The 26962-nt window shown below is 34.0% G+C and overlaps 1 pseudogene; it reads right to left on the bottom strand.

The window, feature by feature from the left end:
- Positions 1 to 6442: 6442 nt before the first annotated feature.
- LOC124927229 lies at positions 6443 to 25086 on the bottom strand (annotated as a pseudogene).
- Positions 25087 to 26962: the final 1876 nt, after the last annotated feature.

Genomic DNA, 26962 nt, shown 5'->3' with positions numbered 1-26962 from the left:
AATTTTTATTTGTAAAACTAAAAATTAAAATATGATTCTATCTTAGGTTTTAATTTTCATTAATACCCTCTTATTCAAAATTTAACAAATTTAATTCAAACTCATTAGTCACCCTACAAATATTTGTATGAATCTATTTAGGGTCACCATCACATCCATCCCATACATGCTTCCTGTTAAAATGATAATAATGAATCTCAGAAATCAGTTTTTTTTCCAAAAACAAATGGAAATAAATAATTTTAATTGAAAATTTATTAAACTTGTTATATCTTACTAATAATTAATATATGAGAAATGATAAACTCAACGAAATGTTAGCGAAAACCTTGCTACGTGGATAGGAGAGAGAAAATAAAAATAAAAATATAAAAAATATAAAAAACGTTTCACTTCCCTCTCTTTCTTCTTTTCATTTTTACTTCCGGCGATCGTTCTCTTTCTTCTCTAGCGATTTGGCTCTCCGGCATCCGCGACTTCTTCTCTTTTCTTCATCGTCGTCCGATCGAAAATGGTAAGTTTTGAAGCTCTCCTTCGTGTATATTCACTTCATTTAGGGTAAGTCCATGTTCATACTACTCTTTTTTTCAGGCTGGTGTTGGTCCAAGTACATCGCCCGACAAGACTCCAAAATCTCTAAGGACTCCAAGGTAAATAAGAAATCTTATCTTTTAGAAACGAATCTGTTTAACATAGATGATTTTGATACTAATATTTTCTTTAATATTTGATAGAGTTTACCTCCATTTAGAGTTTCACGACAGAAAAGTATACAGGATTTAGGGTTTAACGTAGAAACGTTTTTGATATCCATATATTGTGTCCTAAAAGGTTTAATTGTCTGCATATTGTGTCCCGAAACCATGATTTCGGGACAAGAAACCATCATATTGTGTCCTAAAACCACCCTTTCAAGTCCTGAAACCACCCATTTCGGGACGAGAAACAATCATTTGAAAAGAAGAAATGATGGTTTCAGGACCTGAAACGGGGGTTTCGGAACCCAAAATGGTGGTTTCGAGACACATTATGATGGTTTCTTGTTCCGAAATCGTGGTTTCAGGACACAATATGATGATTTCTTGACCCAAATTTGTGGTTTCAGAATAATAAATGATTCATTTATTTACTTATCTGCTTCATGGTTCATTTATTTACTTATCTACTTCATGGTTTTTAAATGCTTATCTTTTGTTTTTGTAGAGAAAATAAACGTAAAAGAATTGCGGTCCAAGAAACCAAAGCAGCCCCCACAACATATATTTAACGAGGACTTTGTCTTTTGGCCTTTACAATCTTCTTCAACTACTGTCTAATAAATAAAAAGAGGTTGTGAAGTCAATAGCCTTTAGCTCTCTTCTATCACTATCGATTTCAAAATACTCCGGCGAGATATCTCGTTATCTCGTCCAACGTTTTGAAACTAGTAAATATGCATTCATCCTAGAGAGTGGCGAGAAAGTAAAAATAGAAGAAGAGGATATTCAAATCGTATTGGGTCTCCCTAAAAGGGAGCTGGACATTGTAGAATACGAGCATAACTAGACCGATGACAAGTTGAAGACCTTTAGGACTCGATGGGTTAACCCGCTTAATGTCGCTCCTATAGTGATCGATATGCCAATGAAAATCATGGAGAACAAAGCTGCTGATAACAATTTCAAGATAGACTTCGTGTTATTTGTTGTCAGCTGCGTTCTCTAGTGTGATAACCTAGGTCAACTAACCAGGTATATCTCAAAACTTACATATATATATGGAATATGTATTGTTAATAATCCTCAAATATGTTTTTTTCACTTGCGGATTTAGAATTCTAAAATATATTTCAGATGTTCATAATATCAAAAAGTTTAATAGGTGCAAATTTGTACTTGAATGATTAGTTCAATAATGTGAAAAATGGAAGGCGCATGAAAAACGACATTTCCAAGGACCACAAACGTTGCTTATTGTAAGTTATCACTAATTTATTTTCGTGGTTGCAAATGTAAATAGTTTTAACATATGTATGTTTTAAGCTGTGCTACGTGTAAAGGGTGAGCAACCCTGAACTAGGAGTTGATGAGCGTCGATTTCTTATATTATCATGTTGGAATGTGTTAGGCCTACGCATCAAGGCCTCGGTCCTAGAATAAATTCCAGCAACCTTCCTCGACACCCGGTCTCGGTCCTAGTGTGCACATGGGCCAAATTTCTGTTTTGTTGTATTAATATTTTGTTTTGCTTTCCTTTTCTATTTTACAAACCGAATTCTGTTATTTTTTAGTATTTGTTGTAACCAAATATTATGGGGCAAGACATCACCTATATAAGGATGATCTTTCTTCCCCAAGGACCCATGAATAGAATGATGAAGATGTGATTTCGCCCCTATTCGTCTATTATTATTATTATGGACTGTTTGATATAAACCAACATTATTTCTCTTCGCACCCTTGGTTCTTCTATCCCCTCCCCCCAAATTCTCTATCAAACATTCCGCTGCCCTTTGATTGTAGAATGTCCATCGGTCTTAGAAATCAAGAACTTGATTCTTGAACCCAAAACACACCTTACGAAATAAGTCGTAACATTCTTGTTATCAGAGCAAGACGATTCTCAAATGAAAGAAACCCGATAGCAGCAAGGATGGAGGATCTTAAGACCCTACTCGAAGGGTTGACCCAACAATATGCATCCATGAATGCTGCCCTGCAACAACACTTGACCGAACAGGCTGCCTTGCACAATGCCTTTCATCAAAATATAGACAGAAGGTATGCTGCTGGAAAAAGCTTGACAACAATTGAAAAATGTGCGTTTAATAATGGCCAAGATCCCCCCACCCGACCCCATATTATAGCTTCTTACCACCTTCCTCCAACCCGGCTCACAAATATTGATATTCCTGAATTTGATGGGACTGATTTGGAGGGTTGGCTCTTATCTTCCGAGCAAGTATTTAGGGAGAGCAAGACGAATGATGCCACAAAGCTGGACATTGTCCGCACTCACTTCTCAAAAGAGGCAAGAACGTGGCATGAATCATATTTACGGAATCGCAACCATATGGAAGCATTGACGTGGCATAAATTCAAGAAAGATCTCTTGCTGCGATTCGGTCGCAGGCCCTTGTACAATGCCAAATCGCCACTGCTGCCCAAACCATGCATTGCTAACACGGTCTGGCCGAGCACAAACCAGACGACCGATCCCAAGGAAGACCGGCGCTACACTTGGAATGATAACTTGTAGCCCAATTATAGGTGCAAATCCAGATTGTTCATGGCCCCGGCTAATGATCAAGAAGTCCAAGAACGCGTTCAAGAACCCGTCCAAGAATCAGATTTTTATGACCCGCCTTTGGTGCTTGAGACAAGGGACGAACGTGTCATTATCTGGCACACTTTCTCGGTCCAGCAGGGTGCCCCTCGGTCGCGGGTCAACTTAATACAAGGCAACCACCTAGAAAAGGCCTTGGAAAATCATAATGTTGCTGCCACAGTACAAATAATCAGCAAGAACGAATGCCAAAGTGTTTCACTTGTTTTGGAAGATGCTCCTGAAAATTTCCAAAAAATAATCAAAGGGCTCACCCAACACTGAAACACCAAGAAGGTAGTCCGAAGACATGGCTATGTTGTTGCGCATGTGTAGCTGGACTGGATAAAGGACTGGGCTTGGTTATTTGAAGACATTCTAGAGTATGCCTGGAAGAAAGATGACCCTTTTGCTGCACTTGGCGTGCTGGGTCGAAGGAAGGACTGGTCGTGGAGCAGAAAGACCGAAGGCTTCTAAGAAATGCAGTCCTAGACTCCGACACTTGCTGGACTTGCTGAAGTCCGACCGAATTCTTTGAAATATTAAGCATACGCATTAGAGGCTCGGCAGACTCGGCAGACTACGGTCTTATTTCGTCGAGGGCGACGAATTTGAAGGGGGGAGATAATGTTAGGCCTACGCATCAAGGCCTCGGTCATAGAATAAATTCCAGCAACCTTCCTTGGCACCCGGTCTCGGTCTTAGTGTGCACATGGGCCAAATTTCTGTTTTGTTGTATTAATATTTTGTTTTGCTTTCCTTTTCTATTTTACAAACCGAATTCTGTTATTTTCTAGTATTTGTTGCAACCGAATATTATGGGGCAAGACATCACCTATATAAGGATGATCTTTCTTTCCCAAGGACCCATGAATAGAATGATGAAGATGTGACTTCGCCCCTATTCGTCTATTATTATTATTATGGACTGTTTGGTATAAACCAATAGTATTTCTCTTCGCACCCTTGGTTCTTCTATCCCCTCCCCCCAAATTCTCTATCAAAACCTTCCGCTACCCTTTGATTGTAGAATGTCCATCGGTCTTAGAGATCAAGAACTTGATTCTTGAACCCAAAACACACCTTACGAAATAAGTCGTAACAGAATGACATGAAGTTGAAGTTTAGGTTGGATACAGAGTGGGAAAATGGAGGATTCAGATGTGGAAGCGATGTTGGACGCATTCCACTAACACCTCTTTAGAACGAGGAGACAGATGGCCGGGATGAAGGGGAGTACGAAGAGGCATATAGGGATTGGGGGGGGGGGAGAACAATTATGCATATGGAGGGTGCCTGAGCCTCAAAAAGTAATTCCTAAAAAGGTAGCACCTAAGAATGTAGTACATCTAAATGCAGCACCTCTGAACACAACAACACCTCGGAATGCATCAGCACCTCGGAATGCACCACGTTCGAATTTTACAGAGAATTTGTTTTGCATTTCTAAATGTACAGTGATGATTGACAAAGCCACCAAAAATTTGGCATATTTAAGTGCCGATTGAGATATGTCGCCATTGTATGACAACGCCATCCACATCTTATACACAACCATGGACAATGATAAACGTTTTAGGGATGTCATGCACAAATACTTCAAAGATCGAACACCCACTACAGAAAATAAAAATGTAAATATAAATGAAAAAATACCCGAAGTAAGGGTACCCGAAGAGGGGGTACCAAAAGGGGGAGTACCGAAGTGGAAAATCGTATACAAATAGTTGTTAGTGTTGTAAAAAGACCAAATTGGAGGCTAAAGAAAAAGTCATAAAAAACTTCTGCGGAATGCGAAAATTTCGGCACGCCTTCAATCTCCATATATGATGAAGAACAAGCAAAAAAAATTAACCTTACTTTGACTCTGCCCAAGTAGATTACCGAGATGAAATCATTTTGGGATTCATTTTTTGTAAATGAAGATGATGTGAAGACGAGGTAATTAATGATGTTTATATTTCATAGTTAGTTTAATGGTGCTTTTGGGTCCCGAAAGGGTGGTTTTAGGTCCCGAACTGATGGTTTCAGGTTCTGAAATGGTGGTTTCTTGTTCGAAAATGGTGGTTTCGTGACCCGAAATGGGGGATTTCGTGACCCGAAAGTATGATTTCAGGACACAAAATGGGTGTTTAGCGTCCTTAAATGGTGGTTTTATTTGTTTTTTTTATTATGTAGTTTCAGGAAGGAATTGTTTTATGTAATCGAGCATACCAAGATCAACATAGGGTATTTTCAATCAATAAAAAATGGATGCCATGTTGAAAGTGGTATTATTGATGCGTGGGCACACGTTACGTGTAATTATAGTAAACAATGTTCCCAAAAAAAAATATTTTTTTCGACAATAGTTTTTGCAAGTCACTATATCTTTTATTGTTGTTTAAACCAATGGTCTAATTGTGATGTTGATTCATTTGTAGAGCTTTTTATAGAGATTCAGAACTTTTAATGAAAAGTTATTGAAGAAATTAGACTATTCCCAATAACACCCGAAGAAATAAAAAATGTTAATCTTGTAAGTCCAATATTTTAATATCATCTGAATCTTACTCATATATATCATCTAAATCTTGGTCTTATTTTGTAGATATTTTTTCAAATTTTATATAAAGTCAGTATTATGTTGTTTGCATCAATCTGCAAAATAGAGTAATCGAAATCATCAACACCTCCCAGTGCCCAAAAAAATGCCATGGGAAGATAAATATATCACAACTCCGGAAACTGGTAATGTTGAAGTATTTGTATGAACATGTTTGTATGTTAAAGTATTTTTAAATATATGTTTATTAACTTCATTGATAAAATAGGTAGAAACCTTCGTGGAGTTATTCAAAACTATCGACCTAAACATCGCAACCAAAACTGCTAAATTCCCGTTTAAAGTTTTTAAATTAGCTTGGCAAGACAGTTCAAATACAACAGATTGCGCAATATACTGTAGGAGACATATTCAAACTTATTTGGGCGATGCAAAGTGGGAGTGTGGTATAACCAAAACAAATGTAAGTTACATATTTCACATTTTGATTGTTTTATAATTCTTTAATAACTGCTGAATTATTATTTTTTGTTGGCAATGAGAATTCTTGAAGCTTTACGAGTAAAATTTTGTGTGTTCATCGTTAGGTCAACTTTAAATAAAAATTTCGGGACCCAAAACCATAATTTCTCGTCCTGAAACTACCATTTCGGGACTTAAAACCATGATTTTGGGACGAGAAATCATCATTTCTTGTCCCGAAACCACAATTTCAAGTCCTAAAACACCCATTTCGGGACAATAAACCACCCTTTTGGGACGAGAAACCATCATTTCTTGTCTCGAAACGACCATATTGGGACCCAAAACACCCATTTCAGGACGATAAACCACCTTTTTGGGAAGAGAAACCATCATTTCATGTCCCGAAACCACCATTTTAGGACCTGAAACACCCATTTTGGGACGATTAACCACTCTATTGGGACGAGAAACCATCATTTCTTTTCCATAAACCACCTTTCGGGACCCAAAACACCTATTTCGGGACGATAAACCACCTTTTCGGGATGAGAAACCATCGTTTCTTGTTCCGATACCACCCTTTTGGAACATGAAAACCCATTTCGGGACAATAAACCACTCTTTTGAGACGATAATCCATCATTTTTTGTCATGAAACCACCTTTTTGGGACCCGAAACGCCCATTTTGGGACCTAAAACACCCATTTCGGGACGAGAAACCATAATTTCTTGTCCTGAAATCACCCTTTTAGGACGAGAAACCATCATTTCTTGTCCCGAAACCACCCTTTCAAGACTCGAAATCATGATTTCGGGACAAGAAACCATCATTTCTTGTCCTGAAACCACCATTTCAGCACCCGAAACCACCATTTCAGGACAAGAAACCATCATTTCGGGATGATAAACCACCCTTTCGGGGCGCATTCATTATGAGAAAAACATAAAAATATTCAAAGTTACAACATGATCATATAAATACTATCTTCGTTGAATGTTATCCTTACACACATTATCTTCGATATATATTTGAGAGAACAAAAGTGATGTGAAAGAAAATTGAGTCGAAAGTGGATCATTCCATTGTTGTTGTTGTTGTTGTGTTGAATCCAACACTATAGATATTGTGGCCGTATTTCCCTTCATTTTTGATCTCGACGACTTCTTGGGGATTTTCTCAATTAAAGATTGTTTCCTTTTTGTTGTTGGTCGTTCTCGACTTCTAACTTTTTTAGGAGAGTGTATCAAACTGGATGTAGCGGGAGATGGAAATGGAGATGGAGATGGAGATGCTTTTGTGCTTTTGTCTTTAAATGCTTATGTGCTTTCATGATTAAGTGACATAAAATGTTTCATTAAACATTTTATTCTGTTCATCCAAAATGAACAATTGTCTTCAAATTTTACTCCAACTTGTTGAACCTCTTGCATCAATCGAGTTAGACTATTATGACGTTTTTTTCTTCCACAAACAAATTTAAATCATAAATGTTGATGATATTTTGATACCCTAGTTTAATATCTTTAAGCCACTGGTGCATTATATGATACATTTGTACATCATTCACCCTCATTTTTTTCAACACAGCCATGATGCCTACACAAAATACCTTTGAACTCAAACAATCAACATTGATATTTAACATTGCAGTCTATTTTTGTATAATGCACTTTGTAAGAAACATCTCTTATATGTTCTCCATTAACCCCCAAAATGATTTCTTCAACTCTAAATATACAAGTTGTCACTTCCTCTTCAATGACTGAGATATCGCACAACATCAAGCCTCTAACTTCTTCTTGAACCAATCTAAATATATCTGGAGTGTAGAAGGTTTGGTATTGCCTTTCAAAGGAAAATCCACTAACAGTTGTTATCAAATAATTAAACGATTGAAAATCCAATTTCTTTTCTCTCTCGATATTTCTCAACAGAGCCCTATCATATTGCTCGACGAATTATTTGAGGGATGTTTTGGACTGCACGTAGTCATCAAAGAAGGCGTTCATACTTTCACTCCGTTGAGATGTTGACATCCCGACCCAAAATTGTCCTTTCACATAAACATGTATCCATTTCGATCTTTCCAAAAATAAATATTTTAACCAGACATTATCTTCCAACTGATGATCTTCTATTAGTCTAATCCAATCCTCTTCGCATTGTTGAATATTTATATAGTTGTATACTATGTTTTTCAGCCTCTTCTTTATTAGATGGTATTCAGTATGGCTTCCAAATTTTATAGGAAGTTTATTCATTATATGCCACAAACAAAATTGATGATGAATTTTAGGAAATACCTTCTCAATTGCAATCGCCATTGATCGATATTGGTCTGTGATTATGGCATTTGGAGGTCGATCATCCATACATTCTAACCAAGTTCTAAACAACCAAGTGAAAGAATTTGAATCTTCACTTGACAATAAACCACATCCAAGTAAAATGGATTGACCTCATTAACACCGACAAATAGAGCGAAAGACATGTCATAACGATTTGTCAAATAGGTTGTATCGAAAGAGATAACATCGTGAAAATATTCAAAGGCAGCCTTGCACCTACCATCTGCCCAAAATACGTTTTAAATTCGGGATTACTCGTCCAAATCAATAAGGTAGAAGAAGTTTGAGTTCTTGGTTTGCATTCTTAAAAAATAATTAGTGAGTGCTTCAACATCCCCACTCCTTAACTCCAACCTTCGTGCTTCTGTAATGTAATTTCTGCATTTCTCTCATTGAAAGACATGTTTTCATACCCTCCATCTTCCACTACAAGGGATTGAAATGTTTTGGCCACAGTTATTCCAGCTTCATTGTTTGTATCAAATCTTCTCTTTACATTTTCGTCTATTACTTTGTAGGATCTAACATGGCGTATCCTCTTAGGGCTTAATGTATGGTTGTGCTGAAGATAAATACTTGTTATCACATATTCCCCTTCATTCCGAACAACAACATTAATCTTTTCTTTACGATCTGTCTTTGTTATTGGTCTAGGCTGATGAAACTTATATTTGGCCTTCGATTCTTTCATAAAACTCTTGGCACAACTTTCCTCTTACCACCTACATTTTTGCTCTCTAATTTGGTAATGTCGAATCCAGTTAAGTGGGAATATGATGTGTAGAATTCAAAAAGTTGTTCTTTGAAGGAAAATGTCATTCCAATACTAGAAATGTCACTACAAAAAATAAGTGTAACTGTAAGAAATGCATCCCGAAACCATCATTTCAGGTCCCAAAACCGCCCTTTCGTGTCCCGAAACCACCCTCTTGGGTCCCGAAACCATCATTTTTTGGTTTAGAAACAATACTTTCAGGTCCCGAAACCATCAATTTTTGTCCCGAAATCACCATTTCAGGTCCCGATATGATGGTTTCGGGACCTGAAAAGGTAGTTTCGGGACATTTTGAGACATTGAAATGTATATTTTTTATACCAACAATCGGGTACCTTTCGGGTTCAACAGGGTTGAATTTGTTCAGGTTCAGTGCTTCATCTATTGTGTTGTTCAAGTTCGGTGCTTCAACAGTGTTGGTTTCCTATAAGTTCAAATAGTTCGTCATCATACAAAAACGAACTGAAATAAATCCCTAAATCCTAAATAACTAGATTTGTAAAAACTAAAAACTAAATAACTAGATCTGTAAAAACGATATCATGGGGTTTCGCCGGAGAGGTTTCAGGGAGAGAAATAACTAACGCCGTATAAAGTTTCAGAGAGAAATAAATGAAGCTGAAAAAGATTTATTGGTGAATATATTTTATTTTTTATTTTTTTCTCTTTACTATCCACGTGGCAAGGTCACGTAGAATTCGTGGTCTTGCTTTCGCTAACATTTCGTTGAATTTATCATTTCTCTTAATATATATATATATATATATATAATATTTTGACAAAAAAAATTATCTGATAAATCGTTACAAAATAAATTGTGACTAAGTGGGATATGTGAATAGATAAATTGTTTGTGCTTAAAGCATCCTTATCCATGACCAATTTTTGGTCATTATCATAGTCATGATCGTGAAAAAAGCTTTATAACCAAGATTTTGGTCATTGTGTTTATTCATAACCAACAAAATATTCATCATGAATTAAAAAATATTTTTTATTTTTTTAATTTAAAAATAAAAATAATATTTTTTAAATATAATAATAATATTTAAATTCTAATTTTTATACATAATTGTAAACAAAGGAGGATAATTAGTAAAAATGGAGAAAATGATGATTTTTTTTGTGCTCCGAAATATAGCAAAAGTGGTCTATATTTATAGATCTCGAAAAATTATGAATTTTGATATATATATATATATATATATATTTAAATTATAAATAAATTTAGTTTTAAAGACAAGAGATAAAGAAAATCTAGGCAACCAATCAGATGCTGACAAATGGCAGCATTTGATTGGATGACTTTGATTGTGATTTTTGTCATAATTTGACAAAAACCAATACCCAATAACATGATTTTGGTTTTGGTCATGGAATGACCAAACATTTGGTCATGATAAATTGACGAGATCAATCAGCATCATGACCAATTTTTGGGTCATGGATAAGGATGTCTTAATAAAATTTGAAACTCTGCAAGTAATATTTACACTAGTTATAAAAATATTTGTATAAGAAATTGATTATCAAATATAAATAAATAAAATTATTAATAATATTAAGGAAATAATTATTACTGACCTAAATGCTACCCTAGGGTCTCAAAATGTTTCCAACAATGTTTGGTTACTTGATTAAACAAAAAGTAATAAAGTTAAACTGTATTGAATTAATATTTAAAAATGATATATATATATATATATATATATATTAAATGATTAATTATTAATGTGTATTGTTACAAAACATCTCTAATTGTCTAATCGTCCCAATAAAACACATATACGTGTGATCAATTTGTAATTATATTATATATTTTTATTATTTTTACTTTTACTTTTAAGAAGAATGATTAGACCATAGTCAGTAATGAGAAATTATTTGTGCAAGTAGCAGATATGTAATGGTTCATTTAAGTGGGCCTGGGCCTATTAGTATTGGATACTCAAGAATATAAATGGAGATTAGAGCATAGAATTGATGATCCATGACAGTGGCGGATCCAGAAATATTTTCTCGGGGGGGCCAAATATATAGTAACGTAACATTTTTTGGTGATCAATTAAATACATTTTCTAATTAAAATTTACTCGATAATTACATAAAAATATTAACAAACACAATTACAAAATACTAATAAACACAATCACTAAATTATTCTTGTTCATGAGTCGGTTCAAAAGAAGACAAATTTATTTTACGAGATTCTATTTGTTGAAAATATTACAATATTTGGCTCATTTTCAATTGTTGAGAAAATATCTTTCTCAACATATACAACTAAACTATCATTCATCTATTCATCTCCCATTCGATTACGCAAATCAGTCTTCACGGTCTTCATTGCAGAAAAAAACTCTTTCAACGGATGCGGTTGCAACTAATAAAACTAAAGCCAACTCTATCAATCGATAAACCAATGGAAAGACTATATGTTTTTCTGTTGCAATCAATTTTTGAGCAAGAATTCCCAAGTCTTCAATTTAAGAAAATTGAGGATCATCCCGCAAATTAAATAAGTAAGCCCGAAGTTGTTGTTCCAAAAATAAATAATCATTGCCTGTGAAATTTTTGGGATAAAGTTTGGCAAGACGAATGAGTTTACGAATATCAAATTGGGAGAATGAATTTCTGGGAGGAAGACATGATATGCAGCCAAATAATTCTATATTAAATTCTGAAAAACGATTATTCATTTATTGCATAATCAAGTCAACAACCTAACATTAAATAAGAAATAATAACTATTAATAGATAAGAAATAATTTTTATTATACCTGACAAAAGATTTCCACACGATAATGATGAAGATTAGTGAACTGTTAACTTGGTCCAAAATATCATGTCATCCATCTTCTCTAAATTTTTATAATTGATTTTTCGAACTCGAAATCAATGACATGGCTTGAACTATATTTTGCTCTCCTCTTTGTAGGCAAAGTGACAACTCACTTGTAATTCCCAATAAATTTTTTATCAAATGCAACACAAAAACAAATTCATAAAAAATTAACTATATAAAAAAAATATGAAAATCTATTAAACTGTTAACTTGGTCCAAAATATCATGTCATCCATCTTCTCTAAATTTTTATAATTGATTTTTCGAACTCGAAATCAATGACATGGCTTGAACTATATTTTGCTCTCCTCTTTGTAGGCAAAGTGACAACTCACTTGTAATTCCCAATAAATTTTTTATCAAATGCAACACAAAAACAAATTCATAAAAAATTAACTATATAAAAAAAATATGAAAATCTAATTTAATAGATTTTAGCCTAACTATTTTAACTTGTTTATTAATATTAATTTATATTTTCTTATAAATTACACTATAATAAATTAAAAGTGAGGCCAGGGTTTGATCACCTGACCTCATCTTCAGAGTTCAATTATCAAACCAACTGAACTAAGAGATACTTGTCAAATATATATATAAAAAATAATTTATCTTAAGGTTGGGGGAGGCCCGGGCCCCCCAAGGCCCCCTTGTAGGTCCGCCACTGATCCATGATATATATTACTCTCAAGAATTTAAATAGAGAATTTTTAATAGTCTTAATTATTGAAGAAAAAGTTTCCAACTTTCTAATATAAATTTTCTTTGATTCCAAAAAATCCTTAAAATGTTAAAGAAAAATTAATTAATAAAACTTTATTTTTATTTAGATTTTAGATAGAGTGAAATGTTAAATCAAAAAATTATTATTTAAACATTATTTGATAGTTGAGTTGGGAAAAATATAATAAAATGTGTTCAAAATTTTGTGTAATTATTATTATTTTTTAATTTAAAGAACTTAGCATCAAACCATAATAATGACCTAATCCAAGTTATTCTTATATCAACATAATGCATGTCAAATTAATATTTCATTATTAGTTATTCTAAAAAAATTATTTTTTATTAAATAAATATGTGTCTTTTTCTAATAATAATAATAAAAATCAAGCCACAAATCATGGGAAAAACAACCATTATAATATAAGTTCATTGATAGGTAATGGAACCAATGGTTAATAAATTTGCATATTTTGGCCAAAAACTTATTATTTTGACCTAATGAAAAGTTAATTTTAATTTAATTACCCATTTTTCTTTTATTAATTTTTACAAAATTTAGAAAGGAACCACATAGTATCATCATTTTAACTCATGATATTCTTTTTATAAACCAACTGAAATTTTTAATCTCTTAATCAATGTTTCAATAAAGGAGGCAATATGCTCCTTCCAGCAATAAGAATCTTTGGTTCAATGTCAAACGTGAAATGGGAGAGCAAATTGAATGTTTTCTAAGGATTAGGTTTCAAAGAAGATAAAATAGGTCAAATGATAAGGAGAATACCTTAAGTGGTTGGAGTTTCAGAAGCAAAGATGAAGGAGATAACACCGTTTTTAGTTAGTAGTGGAGAAACTGATTTGTCTATCATTGCTCAATACCCTATATATTCTGCTAATGTTCAGTTTGAAGAAGAGATTAAAACGGCGTTTAGAAGTGCTTGAAGCTTTGAGGAGCAGAAAGAAGAAGAGTAAGCTTTTGGTTATTGAGAAACATAATTTGGTAACATTTTGTTGGTTGTCTAATGCTGATATCATGAATAAAGTTGTTCTTCCTCATTATGATATATTATCACCTTCTTTATTGAATTCTAAATTGGAATTCTAGAATAGAATTATCTTTTAGGAATTTGGCTGGTTTAAAGTCACAAACTTGATGTGCCTCCAATTGCCAATCTATTGGTATGTTTTCTAATTCAATACAGATAGAATGACCTCAAATTATTGAGTCCATTTAGAAACTATACATTTTTTAAAATAAATTTCTTGTAGTTGTTTATTGGGTTATATGCCAAATGGAGTTGTAATTGGATTATCATCTTACTTTTTTACATATGTATATAGTTGAATCTTAGATCCTCTAACCATGAGAGTCAAGACTAGTCATTTCAATTTAAGTTATTCGATTTCCTATAAGCGTTGATTTCCTATAACCGAACTCGGAACTCGGACACCTTTTAAGCGTTGATTTCCTATAACCACGAGAATTAACTTTGTAGAGTCTATTCGATTTCTTGTTTCGGTTTGACTTGTTCTTTGGTTTAATTGAAAATTTATGATAATTAATGTGTTGTGCTCCAAAAGAGTTAACTGAATAATTCAATTTAGTCATTTATTAGGATAATTTGGTTAGGTTGAGGCTTTTAATAATGTTTCAAATCAATCCATTCCACATCAAACAACCATCAACATGTTCAAACTTGCAAACATTAGGGAACTGCAAAATAGAAAGGCTAATAGAGAATTGATTCATCTTAAAGCTCAAGGTATTGATTGACTCATGACTCGCCTATAACCGGCTAATGACTCATATCTAAGGAATCCCATCGCATTGGCGAAATGTCTAGTTTAAAATAACATATAAATCTATGATTTTTTTAATCTAAATTCAAATTAAAAAGAATTAATAAATTACAATTCAAGTGATGATAGTATGATCTTATTTTTTATTCCCCATTATTTGGGTAGGTTAGAATATGAAAATATAAATTATATTGGATGAATTACCGGGATACATAGGATATGTCATAAACATTATAATCAACTTTTATGAAAACTAATATAATATAATAATCATATTATCACAATTTATAATATTGTGATAATATCTTATAAATATGTTATTTTATATTTAAAAAGAGACTCATTTTGACCAACGGTTGGATAAGATCTAAAACCTTTTTATCCATAATCCCCTCAAACTTAGCCGGATGATTGGAGTGAAGGCTAAGTTTGGAGCATCCATGAGTACCACCTCATTAAAAACCTTATCAAGGAAAATCCTTTGGGAGAGAACCTTGATAAGGAAAAAAAGTATGGTCTTCACGGATTAGGGAAGCAGATCAAGGCCTCGAGAGATCTACTAGCCCAAGTTTGTTGTAGATGTGGTTGCAAATCTCGAGGCTAGCGGCCTTGGTGAATATGTCAGCCAATTGATCTTTGTTCTTTGTAAAACATAACAATGTTACTCCTTCTTCAATCTTCTCTTACTTTGTGGTAGTCAACCTTTATATTCTTTGTTCTCTCATTAAAGACTAGATTTTTTGTTATATGGATTGCCGCTTGATTATCACAATGCATAGTGATTGGAGTTGATGCTTTTATACATAAATTCTTGATGAGCGCCTTTAACCATACCAACTAATTTATTTACTTCCTCATAACTCGATATTCAACTTCAACACTTAAACCAGACACCACCTTCTATTTTTTAGACTTCCAAGTAACTAGATTGCCTCCTATGAAAGTGCAATAGCCCGTGGTTGATTTTTCTATCAACGGTGTCTCCAACATAATACACATCACAATACCCAAAAATCTCAACCTTTCCATTCTTTCCTATCCAAATGCCTTGACCGAGTGAGCCTTTGAGATACCGGAGAATCCTTTCAACCATGTTCCAATGATAGACCGTAGACTCCTTCATGTGTTGTCTAACCTAGTTCACAACAAAACATAAGTTAGGTCTAGTGATTGTCAAGTAAATGAGTTTACCTACAAGTCTCCGATATTGAAGAGGATCGACATAAAGTTTGTCTAGTGGATCATCCTTTTCTTTCTCTCCCTTTCGCTTGACCTTATAGCCATCCTTAAGAGGTGTTTTTGTCTAGTTTAGTACCTAATTTTCTTGTTTCACTTATCAAATCAAGAGTATACTTCCTTTGTGATAGAAATAAGCCTTCCGGAGAATGACATACTTCTATCCCCATGAAGTATTTTAGTTCTCCCAAATCTTTAATATTAAAAATAGATTTTAGGAAATATTTAGTTTCTTGAATACCTACTTGACCACTACCTGAAATGATCAAGTCATCCACAAACCAAGATAATAATGATGCATTGAGGACTTTAAAGGGTGAATATGGTGTGATCAGTTTCCGATCTGCTAAAATCTTTATCCTTGAGTGTTGAGTTGAGCTTGTGATACCACGACCTTGGAGAATGATTGAGTCCATAAATTGCTTTCCTAATCCTTTGGACTTTTCCTAAAGTGATTGAATTTTCAATACTTGGTGGCGAAGTCATGTAGAAGACATTTTTCACGTCCATTTGCCACAAATCCCATGAAAGATTGGTAGCAATGGATATAATAACTATAATTGTGTGAAGTTGTTCTATAGGTGCAAAAGTATCCTTGTAATCCCCCTCATAGTTATGTGTGAACCCCATTGCAACTAGGCGTACCTTGTACCTTTATATATCACCATTACTTAGGTACTTGATTGTAAAGATCCATCTTGAACTAACGACTTTTTATCCCATGTATGGTTTCTACTCATGGCACCAATTTCATCATGAACTATTGCAACACATTCTTTACTCTTTTTAGCTTCTTTATAGCTTTGAGGTATGTGATGTAGATCAATTTTTCCAATAAATGCTTTATGATCTGATGGAAAAAGGTCAAGTGAACACACAACTTGTATTGGATGAGCAATAACTTGATTGTTGTAATACTTCCAATGTTTTGAGACAAATCTTTATCTAGTAATTCTTCTTAGTAAAATGATTTCTTCAACTAATTCTTCCACTTGATCCGAAGCTTGATGTTGATCTATAATGGGTTCATTTTCAATCTCCCCCTCAGCTTGATCTGGAGATTCATCATTTTGATATGATTCCATTGAGTTTTGATAATTTTAATTTCCCATTTCTGGACCATTCTTCAGATTCTCATTTTAATTTGGTTGTGTACTGGTACTTTCTTGATTAATCATGGTACTAAATGAATGAAACTGAAGACCCCATTTTATCTGATGTAGAGCTAACAAGATCCTTGATACTTTTTCACTCTATTTTGTCATAGTATCTTTGATTCTCCATAAATTTCACATATATAGACACTAGTAGTTTATTGTTGACCGGATCATAACACTTATATCCCTTTTGTGTTTTTGAGTAGCTTAGAAAGATACTCATTGTAATTTTAACATCCAACTTGGTTCTTTAAACACCTAGTATAAAAAAATACACACACCAAAAAACTTGTAAATGATCAAGAGAGGGTTTCATTTTGTTTAGTATCTCAAATGGAGATGTATCTCTTAGTACTCTTATTGGAATTATGTTGATGGGATATCATGCAATCATTACAGCATCTCCCCGGAATCTCTTTGACGCATGCGAGTGAAACATCATTGACCTTGCTACTTTCATAAGATGCCAGTTTTTTTCTTTCAACAACTCTATTTTGTTGAGGCATACAGGAACAACTCATTTGATGTATAATTACATGCTTAACTATATGTTATTTGAACTTATGTCTAGTGTATTCTTCACCACTATGTTGGGTTTTTTCCTCTTAGTTGGAGAGATCCAATTTGGTATGAGCTTTATTTAGGCCCACATTATATAATGTGAAGAGACATTATTTTTATTTAAGTTTTCAGTGGGTTTTATAGAATAACGAGAAAAATCAGAGCTAAAATAAATTCAGGGGTTTGAGGTAGCAGTTGGAGAAGAATTTTGTTTGTAAGAGTTTGTATCTTTTGATCGACTTCAAACATTGACAACTTGTTGGTTATTTATGAGGTTACGTTCTAAATGGTGAAGATCTATTTTCTAAGGCTTCTAAGTTAGTCTAAGAGAATACCAGAATTGTAAAATTGGTAAGGTTGGTTGATCTTGTTCTTTCTTGTCTTTGTTGTTATTTGCCAAGATTGTTGTATGATATTGATGTAATTTATATCTAGATAGAACCCTTATTTGTAATCTTGTTGATGATAGTGAATTGTTAAGTGGCTTATTCGGTCCCGTGATTTTTTATTCTCGATTTAAAGAGAGTTTTTTCCACGCTAAAACTTGTCTTGCATTATCGTTTCAATTTCATTATATTTTGCTAATATTTTATACTCAATTAATTGAGAAATTGTTCTATTTTGAAGAATAAATTTTCCCATCAAAGTGGTATCATAGCTTAGTTTTTTATTTGAGTATAATAATATAGACTAACACATCTAGAATGGTGAGCTTGAATGATTCTAATTATAATATCTAGAAGGCTAAAATGGAAGATTTGTTGTATGTGAAAAAAATCATTTACCGGTGTTCTCTACAGCTAAGCCTGCAAAGAAAATGTGAATTATTGGAAATTATTTTCATAGACAAGTATGTGGTTATATTCATCAATGGGTTGATGACAATGTTCTAAACAATGTGATCTCTATTACTGATGCTTGTACCCTTTGAGCTAAACTTTAAGAATTGTATGACAGAAAGATAGATAATAATTTGTTTTTGATAAAACAATTGATGTCCTTAATATATCAAGTTGGTTCTGTGATGACTAACTACAAATGCTTTTGTGGGGATTATTTATCAATTGGAGGCAATGAAACTCAACTTTGATGACGAGATACATGATATTTACTTGGTACTCTACCTAACTAATGAGAGACTTTTAAAACAACTCAGTTCAATTATGCTCCAAATGTTGTTCTCTCAATGGATTTAGTAAAAAGTAGTATAATGAATGAAGAGATGAGACGAAAGACATAAGACTATTCTTTACAATTCGAGGTCTTAGTTACAAAATCCAAGGGGAGAAGTAAATTGTGAAAAAGTAATCGTAGAAAATCTCGTTGGGCTTCTAATAAGTGGGCATATGTTGAGTGTCATCATTGTGGCCTAAAGGGCCATAGCAAGAAAAAATTGTTTTAAATTGAAGGAGGAGAACAACACAACCACAAATAAGATAAAAATCATGATGATTTTGCTATTGTTATGATTTCCTTACTATTTGTTATAATGATGTTAATAATGTTAATGTGTATTGTGATGAGATGGAATGAATTATAGATAATGGTGTTTCTATTCATGCTACATCACGAAGAGATTTTTTTCTCAACATACGAGGATGATAATTTTGGTATTGCTCGTATAAGAAATACTAGTCAAGTTAGAGTGGTTGAAATTGGTAATGTTTGTGTTGAGATGACTAATGTAACTACTCTTGTTCTTAAAGAGGTTAAGCATATTCCTTATATTCACTTCAATCTTTTATCAGTTGAAATTCTGGATGATCAAGACTTTTATAATTCATTTTCTGCTGGTGAATGGAAGCTTACAAAAGGATATATGGTTGTTTCTAGAGGTAAGAGATTTTTAAATTTGTATATTATTCGTTCTGAAATATCTAAATTTTACATCAACACTTGTGAAAATGATTTTTCTTTTGGGTTTTGGCACAAACGTTTGACTCATATTAACGATAAATGGTTAGCTATGTTGGCTAAGAAAAATGTGTTATGTGGGGTTTCAATTTATATTTGAAGAGATGTCCAAACTGTTTGGTTGGAAAACAAAGACGAGTGTGATTTAGATCATTTTAATCATAAAGAAAGCCAGAATTACTAGACTTGATGCATTTTGATGTATGTAGGGCAAATGAAGTCAATATCACTTGATGATGTATACTACTTTTTAACCTTCATTGATGACAATTCTCGAAAAGTTTGGACGTAAATATTGAAGACGAAAGATCAAGTTCTAGACACATTCAAAGTTTTTCAAGCCTTAGTTGAGAGAAAAATTGGAAAAAAGGTGAAATATATTCGAACGGATAACGGGGGAGAGTACATTGGGACTTTTAATAAGTATTGTCGACAGTAGGGTATTCGTCCCCAAAAATCACCTCCGAAAATACCACAGTTAAATGAGTTGGCTGAGAGGATGAATATGACACTTGTAGAAATTGGGAGATGTGTGTTTTCACAAGCAAAGTTGCCAAGATATTTTAGGGTGAAGCATTGAGTACAATGGTACATGTGTTCCTTTGAACTTTGATGTGTCGAACCATGTTTGGAGTGATAAAAATGTCTTTTATGATCATTTTTGAGTATTTGGGTATATAGATTATATACATGTTCCTAAAGATGAGAGATCAAAGTTGGAAGACAAGACCAAGAAGTGTGTTTGTCGGATATGGACTGGATGAGTTTGAATAACGATTCTTTGATCCAATTAATAAGAAGTTGATTCGTAGTCGCGATGCTGTATTTATGGAGCATTATACCATTGAAGATATCGACAATGTAGACGAGGTTGTTCCCACTAAAATAAATGAGGAGATGGTTGAAATGAATCCAATTATAGTTGTTTTTAACTCGATAAGCACAAACAACGATCAAACTAAAAATCAAGGTATAGATTTACATGTTGGTAATCCTTTAAATACTAATGATTTTGTTGATATTGGCTTAGTAGTGAACTTAATGCTGGAAATGAAAATGAGCAAGAAAATGTTAAAGAGTCCATGTCTTTTAATGAATTAAGACAGACTACTTAATAAAGATGTCCTTTAGTTAGATACCCACCAAATGAGTATATATTTTCACCAATGGTGAAAAATTCGAGAGTTTTCAAGAAACATTGGAAAGTAAAAATAAAAAGGAATGGATGAATGACATGGAAGATGAGATGCAATCTCTTTGTGTGAATAACACTTTTGAGCTAACAAAACTGTCCAAGGATAGTAAGACTTTGAAAAATCGATGGTTTTATCGATTGAAGCAAAATGAGCATAATTCACAACCTAGATATAAGACTTGGTTGTTTGTAAAAGGCTTCTTGCAAAGAAAATATGATAATGGATCAGATATGATGACAAAAGTGTTGTCACAAAACACGTTTGAGTTATGTCGCTTGGTTGTCGGGTTGACATTAACCTTAAATTAGTCGGTCGGGGGAGTTTGTTGGATTTTGTTCTCTTAGTTGGAGAAACTCAACTTGGCGTGGGCATTATTTAGGTCCATATTATATAATTTGAAGGGATATTATTTTTCATTTAAGTTTTTAGTGAGTCTTATAGAACAACAAGAGAGAACATAGTAAAAATAGATTTAGGAGTTTGAGGTAGCAGCTGTAGAAGATTTATGCATGTAGAAGTTTGCACTATTTGATCGAATTTAAACGTTGATAATTTGTTGGTTATTTATGGGGCTACGTTATAAACGGTGAAAATATGTATTTTAATGCTTCTAAGTCGGTCTAAGATTGGTTGATCATGCTCTTTCTTGTCTATGTTGTTATTTGTCAAGATTATTGTATGATCTTGATGCAATTGATTAGACTCTAGTTTTGTTATATCTTGAGTGAACCCTTATTTATAACTTGTTGATGATAGTGGATTGTTAAGTGGAACATTTGGTCCCGTAGTTTCTTACTCTCGATTTGAAGAAAGGTTTTTCCACACTAAAACTTGTCTTGCATTATCATTTTTATTTTATTTTATTTTGTTCATCTCTTATACTAAATTAATTGAGAAAGTGTTCTGTTTTAAAAAATATGTTTTCCCTTTGCATTGTTCAATCTTAGTACCTTAATTCTATCATTAAACTGATTAATAACATAGTTTTGAAAGTTGAGAAAATCATCAAATACTCTATCTTTAGATGAAAGCAATGTTAACCAAGTGTATTTAGATTTATCATCTATAAAGGTGACAAAAATATTTATTATTATCTCTAGATAGACAAGGTGAGGTTCAAACATTAGAGTGTACTAAGTCAAAACATTTTTCATATATAGTAGAGGACTTAGTGAAAATAATTTTGTAATGCTATCCTAAGATACAAGCTTCACAACTAGTATTTTTAAACGAGATTCTAGGCAACATAAGTTCAAGAGCTCTAGAGTGTGGATGTCCTAATCTAGAGTGCCATAATGCATTATTAGCTAAGCATGAATTAAAATATAAGGCTTGATTGCTTGATATTTTATCAAATAATTTCAGTTCTCCTACGTCTCTAACTAGTATTTATCCCCATTTGTAATTACAACATTTCCATTCGCAGGTTTAATAGTAGTTAATATATCTTAATTGTTAATCATATGATGGGAAGCTTCAGAATCTGTTACAAAGGTTTTGCTTGGTTTAGAGGCAGATAAGATGATACCAGATTGATTTATATTGGCGATTGTTTTGAGGAGAGACTCCATGTCTGATTCCCTCACTAGATCACCATGAGATGTTGCCATTGCCACTTCTTCCATTTTTTATATGAGTCAGCTTGATCTTGACCGCTTTCAACCACTTGAGAAATGTTTTCCCTTGGTAAGTTTGGCCTTAGGTGTGGATAGAGTATGTAGCATTTTTCAACTAGGTGACCCTTCTTCTTACAATGGGTGCATCATGGTGGCTTGTAGTCTTTGATGAAGTTCTTTCCTTGGTATCCACCTTTATTGGTTGTTGGAGTCTCTACATTGTTATCCATTGTAAGATCTCCTTTGTTTATAAACAAGCTAAATGTTTCTTGCTCCTTTTGAATTTTGTAGTACACTTCATCTAAGCTTGGAAGCTTGTCTACCCTCAAGAGATGCTTGATGAGATCATTAAATGAGGGGTTTAAAGTAAGAAGTAATCCAAATACTTTGTCTTGCTCCTTTCTTTCATTGATCATACACGGATCCATGGTGCTAGGTCTCAACATATCTAACTCGGCCCAAAGTGATCTGATTTTTCCGAAATGCTCGGTGAATTCCATGTCTTCTGGACTGAGATTGTTAATGGCTTTCTTGACTTCAAATATTCTAGTGAGGTTTGATATGTTTCCATAGACATTTTTGAGAGTTTCTCAAAGATCTTTTGTTGTTTCACAATAGGAATAAGCCTCTAGAGTAGGCGCATCAAGATAATTTTGAAGGAGACCAAGAACGGTTTGATCTTCTTGAAACTATTTGTCTTCTGCTTCCATATTGGTTTCTTCTTCCTTTCCGTTGATGGTAGAGTTAGAGTCTCCATTTTTTATGATGGGTTTTGGCCAAGGCTTGGTTCCTTCAACATGAATCTATTGGGTCAAATTATTTTGATTAAAATAATTAAGAGAATAAGCGTTTTCTATGCCAACTTTATTTTGATGATATGTAATTAAAACATAATTGTGAGTAAAACTTAGTTGAGAATGAAGCTAAGTTGTCTATTTGTTTCTATGCAGGTGCATTAGACTATGTTATCTTAGACGCGGTCTAAGTAGGCTAATGAGACGAAGTTAGATGTTGACGTCTAACTCCTTCAGACAAGTCTGAAGGGATGCAAAGTTAGACGTTGTAGTCTAACTCCATTAGACGTGGTAGTCTAATAGGATGCGAAGTTAGGCGTTGTAGTCTAACTCCATTAGACGTGGTAGTCTAATGGGATGCGAATTTAGACGTTGTAGTCTAACTGCATTAGACGTGGTAGTCTAATGGGATGCGAAGTTAGACGTTGACGTCTAACTCCTTCAGACAAGTCTGAAGGATGCGATGTTAGACATTATCGTCTAACTCCATTAGACGTGGTAGTCTAATGGGATGCGAAGTTAGACGTTGACGTCTAACTCCTTCAGACAAGTCTGAAGAGATGCGAAGTTAGACGTTATAGTCTAACTCTATTAGACTTGGTGGTCTAATGGGAAACGTAGTTAGACATTGACGTATAACTCCATTAGACTTGATAGGCTAATGTGATACGTAGTTAGACGTTGCAGTCTAATGGATACGTAGTTAGACGCTGTAGTCTAACTCCATTAGACTTGGTGGTCTAATGGGAAACGTAGTTAGACGTTGATGTCTAACTCCATTAGACTTGATAGTCTAATGTGATACGTAGTTAGACGAGGACGTTTAACTCTATTAGACTTGGTGGTCTAATGTAACGCGCATTTAGACGTAGACGTCTAACTCCCTTAGACTTGGTAGTCTAATGGAGTACGTATAATGCCTTGCTTCAGCAACCGTCTGAAGTTAACATACGTATAACCACGATCAACTAGTTATCTACTACTCTGCTCCACTCACTCTTGTGCAGTCTGACAAGGCAGCTATATGTATCCAATGAACGATCTCCACGTACGCAAATGTCCATCCAACGGTTTATCTAGTACAAGACAATATCAGAGAGGATATTCGGCGCACTACCAGTTCGGTACGGCCATGATCCCGTTGCTCAGAGTCTGCAGATTTTTGGTACTATGGGAAGCCTTCCAATGGATGTTTGTCATGTGTCAATGAAGAAGATTCGACCATTGGTGTTCTTCTAATACAAATAGATGCTCAAGGACAACAGACGAATCACCAGTTACCAATATTACTTGCTTACACTCTTTCACTTACTAATTTCTTACATTCTTCAAGCTAGGGAGAGGAAAGAATCAATTATTGTCTAGCTGTGAGAATATTATTGAGAATATTGTAAGTTGAATAGAGGTTGTTCTGTTCAACAGAGAGTTATCTAGCTCAGTAAGCTGTATTTGATTCAAAGTATTTAGTGGATATCCTTCTGGTTGTGGAAGAAGGGGTGACGTAGGAGGGTTTGCTCCGAATATCCATAAACAACTCCCTGTGTTCTTTACTTTCTGTCATTCATCTTTCATTGGTTCAAAGCTTCAAATCCGACGAACATTTTTGCACTTGAAACCGTTTCAATAGTTTGATAGATTTGTGAAGAATATAAATAAATTTTAGCTTTTAACAGAGTTAAAATCGAACTGAAGTGTATAAGTTGTTATCAATAGTCAGACTCTAGTCTCTATTGGTAGCACCGATCCTAACAAGTGGTATTAGAGTCTCGTTTTCTATTCTCAAGCAACAAGAACCTGAATCATGTCTGTCTTCAACCAAATTCGTGTGCTCTCAAAAGAAAACTACGACTATTGGATGATGAGAATGCAAGCGCATTTGGCAGCCCTCGATTACAACATGTAGAATGTCATCACTAATGGTACTATAAAGATTGAAAAGTCAAGATGCAAATGAAAGACTGAAGATAAGATGATGAACAACCTGGATAATGTCGCCAAAGATATTCTGTACAAGTCGATCAACATGAACATATTTAATGAGATCAAGTCATGCTCTTCCGCAAAAGAGATTTGGGAGAAGCTGATTCAAATTTTGGCTGCAATGATCAAATAAAGGAGAACCAAAAAGAACATAAGGTTCTTGTGAGCATTGAAAGTAAGTCCAAATGGGCCGATAGCGACTCAGAGGATTCATCTAGCGAAAGCGATAACGAAGTCGTCACATGCTTGATGGCAGACGACCAATCCAACATATTCGACTTCTCCTCGAAAGACTTTACTAGAGATAATTTAATTGTTGCACTCAATAATATGGTCATTGAGTACAAGAAGTTATCAGACACATTTAATGAAATGAAATCAAAATATGAAGCCAACAACTCTCCATCATCTCAAGTTTCTGAATTAAAGTTTTCTGAAAACAAAGTGGCTGAGCTCTCATCTGAGAATGAGATGCTCAAAGAAAAGGTTCAAATTCTATTTTCCGAAAACAAACGCTTTGACATATGTGGTCACTTCCTAGACGAAGTCTAGAGACGCTAACAGACAGCAAATTTATATGTTGAGGCCTGCCGGATGCAAATCTGGTTTAAGATTTGACAGTAATGACTCAGACAAGTCATGTAAGAAGTTAAACTCAGTAACGGGCAAACTTAAGCCAATAATCTTTGTCAAAGGAAGTCTAACTGATAATGGAACTGATCTAAGTTGTGAGGATCTAACCCTAAATAATGAGATTACTTATGTTCCGCCAGCTGTAAGTTAGCTGAAACTTAAAAAGAAAACATCCAGCAAGTCTGGTAAACTAAAACCTAACAAGAAGTCAAGGAGTTTTAAACAAAAATCATCTTCTAATGTTAAGGGATCAACTGCTAGCAGGAAGACGTCTACTAAGCCTAAAACATGTGCACTTATCACAAAAAAAAAGGGAAATCCATCAAAATAATTGAAATATGGATTCCTAAGGGACTGATTGACCGAGGATCCAAGTGAATGTGGGTACCAAAATATTGTAAATATATTTTTGTGTAGGTGAATCAGACTAACTGTCTGGAGGATTCAGTTTGGTATCTAGACAGTAGATGTTCCAAACACATGACTGGAGATAGACGACTTCTAACTGAAATAAAAGACTGCTCAGGTCCTAAAATCACGTTTGGTGATAATAGGAAGGGTAAGACCATGGGTAAGGGTAAGATTATTCATGGTAATTTAACCATTAACAATGTGCTACTTGTAGAAAACCTGTGCTATAACCTGATCAACATTAGTCAATTATGTGATAATGGATTTTCTGTTGATTTTCAAACTCATGCATGCCTAGTTAAGGATCAATAGGGTAACGTTTTGTTGACCAAAAGCAGGGTAGGAAACTCTTATAAGATGAACTGAAAAAATAAGATATTTGATCCCATGTGCATGAATGCCAAAACTGATCAAAATTGGCTATGACATAAGAGATTAAATCATCTTAATTTTAAAACCATTAACAACATTTGTTCGCATAACTTGGTTTCGGTTTACCCAATTTGAAGTTTTTAAAAGACAAGGTTTGTCCTGCTTGCCAGTTAGACAAGCAAAGTAAATCATCGTTCAAAAGTAAAGAAAAATCTCACTCCAACCGGTGCTTGGAACTTTTAAATATGGATCTTTTCGGTCCAATTCCTGTAAAGAGCTTGGG

Source organism: Impatiens glandulifera, chromosome 1 (assembly GCF_907164915.1).
Source record: "Impatiens glandulifera chromosome 1, dImpGla2.1, whole genome shotgun sequence".
Taxonomy (NCBI): Eukaryota; Viridiplantae; Streptophyta; class Magnoliopsida; order Ericales; family Balsaminaceae; genus Impatiens; species Impatiens glandulifera.
Note: the sequence above shows the minus strand (reverse complement) of the source record. Positions and strands in the feature narration are given on the sequence as shown.